This window comes from Schistocerca cancellata, chromosome 1 (genome assembly GCF_023864275.1).
Source record: "Schistocerca cancellata isolate TAMUIC-IGC-003103 chromosome 1, iqSchCanc2.1, whole genome shotgun sequence".
In the NCBI taxonomy this organism is placed as follows: domain Eukaryota; kingdom Metazoa; phylum Arthropoda; class Insecta; order Orthoptera; family Acrididae; genus Schistocerca; species Schistocerca cancellata.
This window is the reverse complement of record NC_064626.1, coordinates 544,320,882-544,334,433: the sequence shown is the minus strand read 5'-3', so window position 1 is coordinate 544,334,433 and position 13,552 is coordinate 544,320,882.

The window sequence follows — 13,552 nt, the reverse complement described above, 5'->3', positions numbered from 1 at the left end:
TCTGACATCTGAGTAGAAACTGAGTTACTTTCAGTTTACTACATAAATGAGACAGAATGCGGAAAAGAATCGCAGAGAGAAATTCCGCGAATCATCAAAAATTACTGTGGTCGAAGTGGTGTATTGCTTACAGCCAGCATTTCTTGACAGAAAAGACAATTGTACAGTACCTGTATCTTCATCTACTACAAAACTGGCACATTTTGCAGTTAGAGACTGGATGTGTGCATTTGATCAGTCGACAAGGTGATGCTCGGCTCCAACCTCATTTTCTCAAATTATTACAGATGACAATGGGAAAGAGAAGGGTCGGTCGTAGACGGGGCAATGACGAGAAACCCACGTCATAAATTCGCCTCTCAATCCACTCAAAATTGAGTAAAACATTAAATTTTCACACTAAGTTTATCGCAATTAACTAAGATTTCGTACCAACAATGGTATCGAACAGACTCACATGAGCACCTAGCCTTTTATCCACAGTCACCCTTGCGAGAGTGTGTCACGTACACAGCCCACTTAAATGTCTGGCAATGAGTCTCTGTTGTTTTACAACATACAGATCGGATCTTAAATCTATCTGTAGTGTTCAGTCGTGTCGCATGATCTTAGATCCGGAAACACGTAGACAAAATTACACTCCTGGAAATGGAAAAAAGAACACATTGACACCGGTGTGTCAGACCCACCATACTTGCTCCGGACACTGCGAGAGGGCTGTACAAGCAATGATCACACGCACGGCACAGCGGACACACCAGGAACCGCGGTGTTGGCCGTCGAATGGCGCTAGCTGCGCATCATTTGTGCACCGCCGCCGTCAGTGTCAGCCAGTTTGCCGTGGCATACGGAGCTCCATCGCAGTCTTTAACACTGGTAGCATGCCGCGACAGCGTGGACGTGAACCGTATGTGCAGTTGACGGACTTTGAGCGAGGGCGTATAGTGGGCATGCGGGAGGCCGGGTGGACGTACCGCCGAATTGCTCAACACGTGGGGCGTGAGGTCTCCACAGTACATCGATGTTGTCGCCAGTGGTCGGCGGAAGGTGCACGTGCCCGTCGACCTGGGACCGGACCGCAGCGACGCACGGATGCACGCCAAGACCGTAGGATCCTACGCAGTGCCGTAGGGGACCGCACCGCCACTTCCCAGCAAATTAGGGACACTGTTGCTCCTGGGGTATCGCCGAGGACCATTCGCAACCGTCTCCATGAAGCTGGGCTACGGTCCCGCACACCGTTAGGCCTTCTTCCGCTCACGCCCCAACATCGTGCAGCCCGCCTCCAGTGGTGTCGCGACAGGCGTGAATGGAGGGACGAATGGAGACGTGTCGTCTTCAGCGATGAGAGTCGCTTCTGCCTTGGTGCCAATGATGGTCGTATGCGTGTTTGGCGCCGTGCAGGTGAGCGCCACAATCAGGACTGCATACGACCGAGGCACACAGGGCCAACACCCGGCATCATGGTGTGGGGAGCGATCTCCTACACTGGCCGTACACCACTGGTGATCGTCGAGGGGACACTGAATAGTGCACGGTACATCCAAACCGTCATCGAACCCATCGTTCTACCATTCCTAGACCGGCAAGGGAACTTGCTGTTCCAACAGGACAATGCACGTCTGCATGTATCCCGTGCCACCCAACGTGCTCTAGAAGGTGTAAGTCAACTACCCTGGCCAGCAAGATCTCCGGATCTGTCTCCCATTGAGCATGTTTGGGACTGGATGAAGCGTCGTCTCACGCGGTCTGCACGTCCAGCACGAACGCTGGTCCAACTGAGGCGCCAGGTGGAAATGGCATGGCAAGCCGTTCCACAGGACTACATCCAGCATCTCTACGATCGTCTCCATGGGAGAATAGCAGCCTGCATTGCTGCGAAAGGTGGATATACACTGTACTAGTGCCGACATTGTGCATGCACTGTTGCCTGTGTCGATGTGCCTGTGGTTCTGTCAGTGTGATCATGTGATGTATCTGACCCCAGGAATGTGTCAATAAAGTTTCCCCTTCCTGGGACAATGAATTCACGGTGTTCTTATTTCAATTTCCAGGAGTGTATTTACTCATTGCATTACTCACTCTCGAGACATGGTTAACAAAATAAACAGAGTAAGTAAGAGACAAATTGCACTGTGCTCTTCTAATGGATTCCAGTGAACTAAATAAAAAAAGAAATATCAGTAGGTCTTTGTAGATGTTTTTTTACATATCATCCCCTTTTCATCCCCATCCCCATCCCTTGGGATAATCACGGTATCTTACTCCCACAGAATTTTATCCAAAAAGGAGTCATTTACACAGGGTGAACGAAATTCGCGCACTCGGGCTTCGCATCGTGACTCCTCACATGCCAGCAATAAAAAAAAATGTCTCTCACAAAATTTTGTCTGGCTACTAAATCCGGCAGAAAAGGACTTTAAACAGTGGCAATCTGGCTACACTTTAACTCCATGTATGGTAACTAACTCCTGTAAGGACTTCTTTGTAGTGCTGTGCCGTTGGTGAAGTAGCTAGAGTTTTGTGTTAACATGCAGGAGGTCGAGGGTTTGATCCTGGGTTGAGACGCATTTTTTTTATTTGCTAATTTCATTCTGACACTTCATACTGTAATATACACCGTTTCTTAGATCACATGCATCCTAAATTGACATCATTCTGTAACGCTGAATATAACAAATACGTGGTTAGCCTAACAAAAAAATAGACAGCTGAAACTAATGACCTGTTATAGAACAGAATACTTACAAAAACAATATCAATTTCGAGATGCTAAAGATGATAGCAATGTACAATAATTCAACGTCTACTTGTCACTTGACAGATGTGAAAATTACTGAACTATCAGTTTAATAGGTAACAGTTGCAAAATACTAACGCGAATTCTTTACAGACGAATGGAAAAACTGATAGAAGCCGACCTCGGGGAAGATCGGTTTGGATTCCATAGAAATGTGAGGCAATACTGACCCTACGACTTACCTTAGAAGAAAGATTAAGGAAAGGCAAACCTACATTTCTAGCATTTGTAGACTTAGAGAAAGCTTTTGACAATGTTGATTGGAATACTCTCTTTCAAATTCTGAAGGTGGCAGGGGTAAAATATAGGGATCGAAAGGCTATTTACAATTTGTACAGAAAGCAGATGGCAGTTATAGGAGTCGATGGGTATGAAAGGGAAGCAGTGGTTGGGAAGGGAGTGAGACAGGGTTGTAGCCTATCCCCGATGTTATTCAATCTGTATATTGAGCAAGCAATGAAGGAAACAAAAGAAAAGTTCGGAGTAGGTATTAAAATCCATGGAGAAGAAATAAAAACTTTGAGGTTCGCTGATGACATTGTAATTCTGTCAGAGACAGCAAATGACTTGGAAGAGCAGTTGAACGGAATGGACAGTGTCTTGAAAGGAGGATATAAGATGAACATCAACAAAAGCAAAACGAAGATAATGGAATGTAGTCGAATTAAGTCGGGTGATGCTGAGGGAATTAGATTAGGAAATGAGACACTTTAAGTAGTAAAGGACTTTTGCTATTTGGGTCGAAGTAGAGAGGATATAAAATGTAGACTGGCAATGGCAAGGAAAGCGTTTCTGAAGAAGAAAAATTTGTAAACGTCGAGTATAGATTTAAATGTCAGGAAGTCATTTCTGAAAGTATTTGTATGGAGTGTAGCCATGCATGGAAGTGAAAATGGACGATAAATAGTTTAGACAAGAAGAGAATAGAAGCTTTCGAAATGTGGTGCTACAGAAGGATGCTGAAGATTAGATGGGTAGATCACATAACTAATGAGGAGGTATTGAATAGAATTGGGGAGAAGAGGAGCTTGCGGCACAACTTGACTAGAAGAAGGGTTCGGTCGGTAGGACATGTTCTGAGACATCGAGGAATCACCAATTTAGTATTGGAGGGCAGCGTGGAGGGTAAAAATCGTAGAGGGAGACGAAGAGATGAATACACTAAGTAGATTCAGAAGGATGTAGGCTGCAGTAGGTACTGGGAGATGAAGAAGCTTGCACAGGATAGAGTAGCATGGAGAGCTGCATCAAACCAGTCTCAGGACTGAAGACCACAACAACAACAACTTGTCACTTATACTGCATGTAATATGAGCGCTCAGATATCGCACATTAGCAACCAGTGACGATAATAAGCTCCATATTAATGACCACATGACGTTAACAACAGAATACGTTGTCCTCAGAACAACAGATGTTCAAAGCGACCTCCCTGCACGTTCAAATATTGCGCAACCCTCTGGGTGTCACATGTCTGCACCCTTCGCAGCAAAGCTGCGACCACAGTAACAAGAGCAGCATGATCACGCACTTCCAGTTCTTCCACATTCGTCGGCGGAGTAGAGTACATGTGCTCCTTCAGGTATGCCCACAGGAAGAAATCTGGGGACTACAGGTCAGGTGAATGCAGTGGCTGTATAACTGGTCCTCCACATCGAGCCATTTCCGTGGAAATATTCTGTCCAAATACTGTCCCAAATTAATTCCAGAGTGTGAAAGTGCATCATCATGTCGTAACCATATCCTTTGCCGAACATGTTGTGGAACATCTTCCTGCGCATCAGGCAGACAGTTTGAGAGGAATGCATGATACCTCCGTGCAGTCAACTGGTCAGGCAACGTATAGGGGCTCAAACACTTGTCGCCCAATATTCCGGCCCACGCGAACTTGATACCCATGGTCGCGGGTGACGTTTGGGTTAACCCCACGCCAGCGGGGGGCATTATGCATATTGAAGACACCCTCACGAGTGAATGCTGCTTCATCCGACCATATTACGGTGTTCACGAAGTCATCGTTAGCTTCCTGTTGTTGTTGGAACCAGTCACAGAATTGCATCTGCTTATGACGAACTGCAGGATGCAGGTTTTGTGGGAAAGCATAATGACAGAGGTGCAGCCCATGCTCGCGTAGCACGTTTAAGACCCTACGTTGCAAGGCACGCAGCTGCTTTGCTACGCTGAGTGTACTTCGCTGAGCTTCTTGGTGTATGACCTTCAGAACAGCTTCCTCAGTAGCTGGAGTATGGTGAGTCCGTGGACGACCACTGTCATGTGATGGTGAAATGAAAGAACCTGACTCCCGAAGGTGCAGCACCAGATGACGAAACACATTTTTATCTGGATGGCGTCGAAAACGATATCTAGCTGCATATTCACGAGTGGCAACACCAGCCTGTTTATCAGATGCACCAAGGACCAGAAGCATATATCATATTCTTTGTTTGTGTACTCCATACGTCTGCCAAACTGGTTTAAAGGTTTACAATGAGAAAATTCGATACGTGTATGCACGTACATTGGAGTCTGTCACGGGTGAGTTACTCCGCTCGTAACTAGTTCCTGTCTGGTGGACAACGCATACAGTATAAACACGCTGTCAGTCTTGCGAGCTGTTCCACTTAACGCGCATTCCCCTCTGACAGATATTGTTCTGTATGATTCATCCCGACACCGCCAATTGTCAACTGTTTCCCTAACGGTAATAGGCGTGATGTTTCCACAATCCAATCGACAGAATAACAATAATAATAATGCATTGAGGTTCGTTCTAAACAGCATGCGGTTACCAGACTCACGAGGGGACCTTCTGGGAGGTGCATCGAGTTCTGAACTCCCACAACGGAAGAACTCGCAACCTCTTCATTGTTGGAAAATAACACTTCTAGGTCCGTGAATGTCATAGTCCCGTACATGTCTAGAAATCATTTGAATATTTCTCTGCCGATTAATGAAGATCGTTCGCTGATGTTGGAGCTCACTGATTCCAGTATAAAGTTGTTTTTGATCAGTAACTGCCGTAGACAATGCATTGCGTCTGTTAACTCCTGCCGTTCTTCATTGTTAGGTGGAGCCCACAACAGACCTCCTTGGCCTTCCACCAAATGTTCAATATTGTCAAAATTGCACTCAGTGACAACTCGTGAACAAGTTGCACTTTGCTCCATTTTAAAGGATAAACGTCTGCACACTTCAAAGCCAAGCTTTCAACTGACAAGAAACGTTTATTTGGCAGTTATAACCGTCGCTGCTCACGTACACAGACAGTAGAGTCCCTTTATTCGTGGAATGGCAGCTACAAATAGAGAAACGCCAACAGTCACAGACTATAAAGAGGATTCGGCGCGACGATGCGTCAACGATCTGACAGATTTGAATGTTCTAGGACCATGTCCCAACATTTGTATGACGGGTTTATGACTAATTTCGAAGACATATTTTAACAACTTCTCTCAATTTTCAGGTAAATAGGCAAATTTATGTATGCCAACGTTTTAATTACGGTTAATTTCCTGGTAAAATAAAAAAAATGCAAAAGGTTGAAACAAAATGTGATATTCAATTTGTAATTTTGATTTGTAGAGTCTTGTAATTCTTTTTAATCAACTCCTTATGGATTTTTCATGATTAATTATGAATTAAAACAGGCATTTAAAAAGAAAGAAGGAAACAAAAGTAGCACGAACGGGTCTCGAACCAGGGTCGCTTGGACGGGAGTTGCCGGCCGCGGTGGCCGAGTGGTTCTAGGCGATTCAGCCCGGAACCACGCGGCTGCTACAATCGCAGGTTCGAATCCTGCCTCGGGCATGGATGTGTTTGAAGTCCTTAGGTTGGTTAGGTTTAAGTAGTTCTAAGTCTAGGGGACTGATGACCTCAGATGTTAAGTCCCATAGTGCTTGAGCCATTTGAACCATTTACTTGTCTATTGTATAACTCGGGGCCTCAGAGTTAACTGCCATACTACGGATCCAAGGGCCTCACATTGACCCCTCACCTGTTCTAGAACTTTATCTGCCACTTTTGGTTTAGTTCACCTCTGATATTGTTTGTTAATGTGAAAAATACCGAGCCGTAGCGTGGTTCAGAATCAATGTAACTGCAAGTACTCTTCTGGATAAGTCAGTTGAGAGGTCGGAGGAAGGCAATAGCATAACACCTCTAACAGAACCATGTCCAGTAAGGAACTGGAATGTTCAAACAAACCTTCTAACCTTCAAGAACTATACTTTTTTTAATTGTCTGTTATATAGTATTGTTTAGTCAGCGAGTGCTCTTTTGTAGTCCTTATATTAACAAAAATTCAGACACGGGTTGTAAATAAATATAGAATTCTACAGATAAATAATTGTTATGGCTGGCAGAACAGACTTATCTCCGTATTTTAAAACAATTATTAGTCTTTCTTTGCAGTTCGACCACGGGTATATCCCTTGTAAGTGCACAGTTTAATAAGAAGGATCTACGGTAAATAATACGTTGTTGCTGATGACTCATATGCCACTGAAAATATAGACAGAGTCAAAAAAGTTTAAACACGGATTGTGGGGGAGAGTGTTGTACCTAGAGGATATTGTAACTGAGGGCGTATGATGCTTCCTATCTGTGTTTCAGTTTAGCGACGGATTTTAGAATAGTGTGTGCACTAGAGACAGTCATAAGCAATTTCCGCCACTTTCTTCCGTTTTGGGTGTTGGGCGACATGAGGTTGTGTTTTGTGGAGCATTCATAAATATTTTTTATCCTGCGAGTCCTGGGTAATGTATTAATGCCATTCAGAGGATATTTTTATTTCTTCAGTTATGAAACTTCATAGATGGTTAAGCCATACTTCGTCGGTCATGCACCATATTATACCCTGAAAGGGAAGAATGTATTCCACCATGGAACATGTGATATCTGAAAATGAAATGAGTTTCTTTGTCTTCCTCGATTTTCTCTGTCTTGTAAATGGAAACGTGTATTAGTTTTGAATCTCTTCTGTTTAGGGTACCGTAGCTCGTTCGTTAAAAGCAGGGCGATTACTGGATCACTTTGTTGTCCATCTCTTTGTATGTCGTCTGTCTGTCTGTCCGACTGTTAAAAACCATCTCTCTCAGGAACTAGTGGACGTATCAAGTTTAAATTTATGTCACGAGTTAAGGTCTATAGAGCCCTGGCGGTATACAAAATTGAAGCTTCTAAATCAATGCAATCAAAAGACGCGGTCATTTATGTCACATTGTTTGAAAGTCGAAAACACGCGAAGCAAAACGTGTAGCGTACTTCCTGTTGACCTAGAATTACACAATTTGACAAGAAGCAAAGTTTCACAATTAAAAATCCGAAAAGTGTGAATTTATAATTATGTTACAAGAAAAATATTTTTTTATTTGTTATCAGACTGTTCGTCTGTCCGTCAGTCTGTTAAGATCCCTTTTCTCAGGAATGGGCACAAGTATTAAATTGAAATTAATGTCACATAACAAAGATCTATGGTACCTTGGCGGTATAATAAACGTTAGCTTCTAACTCGATGCAGTCCAAAGATACCGTCGTTTATGTCACATTTTTTGATACTCGAAAACTCACTCATAGAAACCTATAGAGTATTTCCCGTTGGTCTAGAATCATGAAATTTTATAGGAAGCAAGGTTCCACTGCACAAGTAGAGGAACAAACTCCTAAAATTATGAATCTGTAAGTATATCACACAAAAAAAATTATCATATGTTATCCGTCTCTCTGTCTGTCCGTCGTCTATTAGGCCTTCTTTTTCTTAGGAACGGATGAATTTAATAAGTTAAAAGTTACGTCGCGTACTGAGGTCTATGGTCCTTTAGTGGGGTAAAAATGTTAATCTCCTAAGTCAATACAATAAAAAAAGTCATTTACATCACAAATTTTGATACTCGACATCTCACTCAGAACATATACACTCCTGGAAATTGAAATAAGAACACCGTGAATTCATTGTTCCAGGAAGGGGAAACTTTATTGACACATTCCTGGGGTCAGATACATCACATGATCACACTGACAGAACCACAGGCACATAGACACAGGCAACAGAGCATGCACAATGTCGGCACTAGTACAGTGTATATCCACCTTTCGCAGCAATGCAGGCTGCTATTCTCCCATGGAGACGATCGTAGAGATGCTGGATGTAGTCCTGTGAAACGGCTTGCCATGCCATTTCCACCTGGCGCCTCAGTTGGACCAGCGTTCGTGCTGGACGTGCAGACCGCGTGAGACGACGCTTCATCCAGTCCCAAACATGCTCAATGGGGGACAGATCCGGAGATCTTGCTGGCCAGGGTAGTTGACTTACACCTTCTAGAGCACGTTGGGTGGCACGGGATACATGCGGACGTGCATTGTCCTGTTGGAACAGCAAGTTCCCTTGCCGGTCTAGGAATGGTAGAACGATGGGTTCGATGACGGTTTGGATGTACCGTGCACTATTCAGTGTCCCCTCGACGATCACCAGTGGTGTACGACCAGTGTAGGAGATCGCTCCCCACACCATGATGCCGGGTGTTGGCCCTGTGTGCCTCGGTCGTATGCAGACCTGATTGTGGCGCTCACCTGCACGGCGCCAAACACGCATACGACCATCATTGGCACCAAGGCAGAAGCGACTCTCATCGCTGAAGACGACACGTCTCCATTCGTCCCTCCATTCACGCCTGTCGCGACACCACTGGAGGCGGGCTGCACGATGTTGGGGCGTGAGCGGAAGACGGCCTAACGGTGTGCGGGACCGTAGCCCAGCTTCATGGAGACGGTTGCGAATGGTCCTCGCCGATACCCCAGGAGCAACAGTGTCCCTAATTTGCTGGGAAGTGGCGGTGCGGTATCCTACGGCACTGCGAAGGATCCTACGGTCTTGGCGTGCATCCGTGCGTCGCCGCGGTCCGGTCCCAGGTCGACGGGCACGTGCACCTTCCGCCGACCACTGGCGACAACATCGATGTACTGTGGAGACCTCACGCCCCACGTGTTGAGCAATTCGGCGGTACGTCCACCCGGCCTCCCGCATGCCCACTATACGCCCTCGCTCAAAGTCCGTCAACTGCACATACGGTTCACGTCCACGCTGTCGCGGCATGCTACCAGTGTTAAAGACTGCGATGGAGCTCCGTATGCCACGGCAAACTGGCTGACACTGACGGCGGCGGTGCACAAATGCTGCGCAGTTAGCGCCATTCGACGGCCAACACCGCGGTTCCTGGTGTGTCCGCTGTGCCGTGCGTGTGATCATTGCTTGTACAGCCCTCTCGCAGTGTCCGGAGCAAGTATGGTGGGTCTGACACACCGGTGTCAATGTGTTCTTTTTTCCATTTCCAGGAGTGTAGGTTACTTCCCATTGACGTAGAATCATGAAATTTGGGAAGAACCAATGTTTCAAAGTACAATTAAAGAAAAAAAAGAAAATTTTAATTAGTAATTGTATCAAACCAAAGAAACCTATACTTTGTGATTGGCCAGCCGGAGTGGCCGTGCGGTTCTGGGCGCTACAGTCTGGAGCCGAGCGACCGCTACGGTCGCAGGTTCGAATCCTGCCTCGGGCATGGATGTGTGTGATGTCCTTAGGTTAGTTAGGTTTAATTAGTTCTAAGTTCTAGGTGACTGATGACCTCAGCAGTTGAGTCGCATAGTGCTCAGAGCCATTTGAACCATTTTGAACTTTGTGATTTGTTATTTGTCGTCAAACTTGAAATTAAAATAGACTCGAAAGTTTTGTAATCCGTGGGACCGATACCCTGCCAGTATCAATGTCAGGAAAAAATCATCGAAATTCTCAGTTCCCGTTGTCTGCCTGTGTGCATAATTCAGTTGGTTCGCAACCGTCAGTGATTTCTACTGGGATGTGGCCGATTTTTTAAAAATAAATTTAACCTGTAACTGGTTTTTGATAATACTTCTGCTGATTGTGATTTCACTTACTATGAGGATGAAATAGAGTAATAATACACGCATCAAAACATGTTTTGCATCACCCTGCTTACCAGACCTCCTGAAGATAGACGTCGACTGTCGATATTGTGTCATAGACACAGTCCCTTTGACTGTTCAGAGACGTCACCAAACCCGCCCAAAGGTGTAAACAACCATGCATGAGTAGCGCCTATTAGACGGAGAGAGTCCGACAGCCGATCAGTTCCAGTCATTCCACCAGTCATTCCAGGAGGTACACGGCTCGTGTTTTCAGTAGTTCAACCATGTCTAGACGGTGAGTACCGCTCTTCGATGGCGTCCGCATTGTTACTTTGTGCCAGAAAGGGCTCTCAACAAGGGAAGAGTCCAGGCGTCTAGGAGTGAACCAAAGCGATGTTGTTCGGACATGGAGGAGATACAGAGAGACGGGAACTGTAGGTGACGCCTCGCTCAGGCCGCCAAAGGGCTACTACAGCAGTGGATGACCGCTACCTACGGATTATGGCTCGGAGGAACCCTGATAGCAACGCCACTACGGTGAATAATGCTTTTCGTACAGCCACAGGACGTCGTGTTAACACTCAAACTGAGCGCAATAGGCTGTAGGATGCGCAACTTCACTCATGACGTCAATGGCGAGGTCCGTCTTTGCCACCATGATACCATGCTGCGTGGTACAGATGGACCCAACAACATGCCGAATGGACCGCTCAGGATTGGCATCACGTTCTCTTCACTGATGACTGTCGCGTATGCCTTCAACCAGACAATCGTCGGAGACGTCTTTGGAGGCAACCTGGTCAGGCTCAACGCCTGAGTCACGCTGTCCAGAGAGTGCAGCAAGCCGGCCGCTGTGGCCGAGCGGTTCTAGGCGCTTCAGTCTGGAACTACGCGACTGCTACGGTCGCAGGTTCGAATCCTGCCTCGGGCATGGATCTGTGTGATGTCCTTAGGTTAGTTAGATTTAAGTAGTTTTAATTTCTAGGGGACTGATGACCTCAGATGTTAAGTCCCATAGTGCTCAGAACCATTTGAACCAATGAGTGCAGCAAGTTGGAGATTCACTGCTGTTTTGGGGTAGCATTATGTGGGGCCGACGTACGCCGCAGGTGGTCATGGAAGGCGCCGTAACGGCTGTACGATACGTGAATGCCATCCTCCGTCCGATAGTGCAACCATATCGACAGCATATTGGAAAGGTAATCGTCTTCATGGACGACTATTCTCACCCCCATCGTGCACATCTTTTGAATTACTTCCTTCAGGATAACATCATCGCTCGATTAGAGGGGCCATCATGTTCTTCAGACATGAACCCTATCGAACATGCCTGGGATAGACTGAAAAGGGCTGTTTACGGACGACGTGAGCCACCACCACTCTGAGGGACTTACGCCGAATCGGCGTTGAGGAGTGGGACAATCTGGACCAACAGTGCCTTGATGAACTTGCGGATAGTATGCCACGAGGAATACAGACATGCATCAGTGCAAGAGGACGTGCTACTGGGTATTAGAGGTACCGGTGTGTTCAGCAATCTGGACCACCACCTCTGAAGGTCTCACGGCATGGTGGTACATTATGCAATGTGTGGTTTTAATGAGCAATAAAAAGAACGGAAATGATGTTTATGTTGACCTCTATTCCAATTTTGTGTACAGGTTCTGGAACTCTCAGAACCGAGGTGGTGCAAAACCTTTTGTTTTTATTTGTGTATAACAGAAAAACTATTTAGTACAACACTAACAAAATTTTCTCGACAGTAACACTTAAATTTCAGTAGAACATTTGTTCCTAGGTACATGATCATGTTGTACCTTGTAACATTTTTTAACGTCCGAAAAAATCGTTTTTGCCGGAATAATGTTTCTAAGTTCTGAAAAGGTCTGCTTTAAAAGTTAATTCTCCCATTTAAAAATGGGGTAAGAAAATTGTGGTGTCACCGCCAGACACCACACTTGCTAAGCGGTAGCCTTTAAATCGGCCGCAGTCCGTTAGTATCCGTCGAACCCGCGTGTCGCCACTATCAGTGATTGCAGACCGAGCGCCGCCACACGGCAGGTCTAGTCTAGAGAGACTCCCTAGCACTCGCCCCAGTTGTACAGCCGACTTTGCTAGCGATGGTTCACTGACTACAGACGCTCTCATTTTCAGAGACGAAAGTTTAGCATAGCCATCAGCTACGTCATTTGCTACGACCTAGCAAGGCGCCATATTCAGTTACTACGAATGTATTCTGAACAGATAATATTGTGAATCATGTACCGTCAAGAGCGACGTTCATCATTAATGGATTAAAGTTAAGTATCAAACTAATTACGTCCGCTTTCTGAATTTAATTCCTCGTCATGTTCCAGACCTCACGTCCGTGTAGTCCTTCCCTCCTCATGCCAGCCTGCGTGAGCTAAAACGCGTGCATTTTGGCCTCCACTAGTAACACGGTGTTGGCTCTTCTGCCAACAGAACAAAAATAAAGTATACCTTTATTTCAGGACTGACTACAGGTGTAGCTCTGAAAGTGTTGCAGGGAACAACAGTCTTCCTACCTGCAGTATCTGATCCCCAACGGTCGTTTCGTTTCTGCTAGCAAGCAACAGCGTGCTTACATCTCAGCAGTAAAAACTTGTCCAGCTAGACACACGTAGAACATGACGAATACACAACAGGTAATAAGCAAACTTCCCCTTTGTATAACTGCCACCCGAAACCGCTCCCGGCGTTGCCTGCATTGTTATAGACTACGACCAACAGTTTATTGTCAAGCGCCGGTACAACTTTAAACCAGGGGTCGGAGCCGTGCGTCTAATTTCCAACCGGAGGTCTCACGCTGGC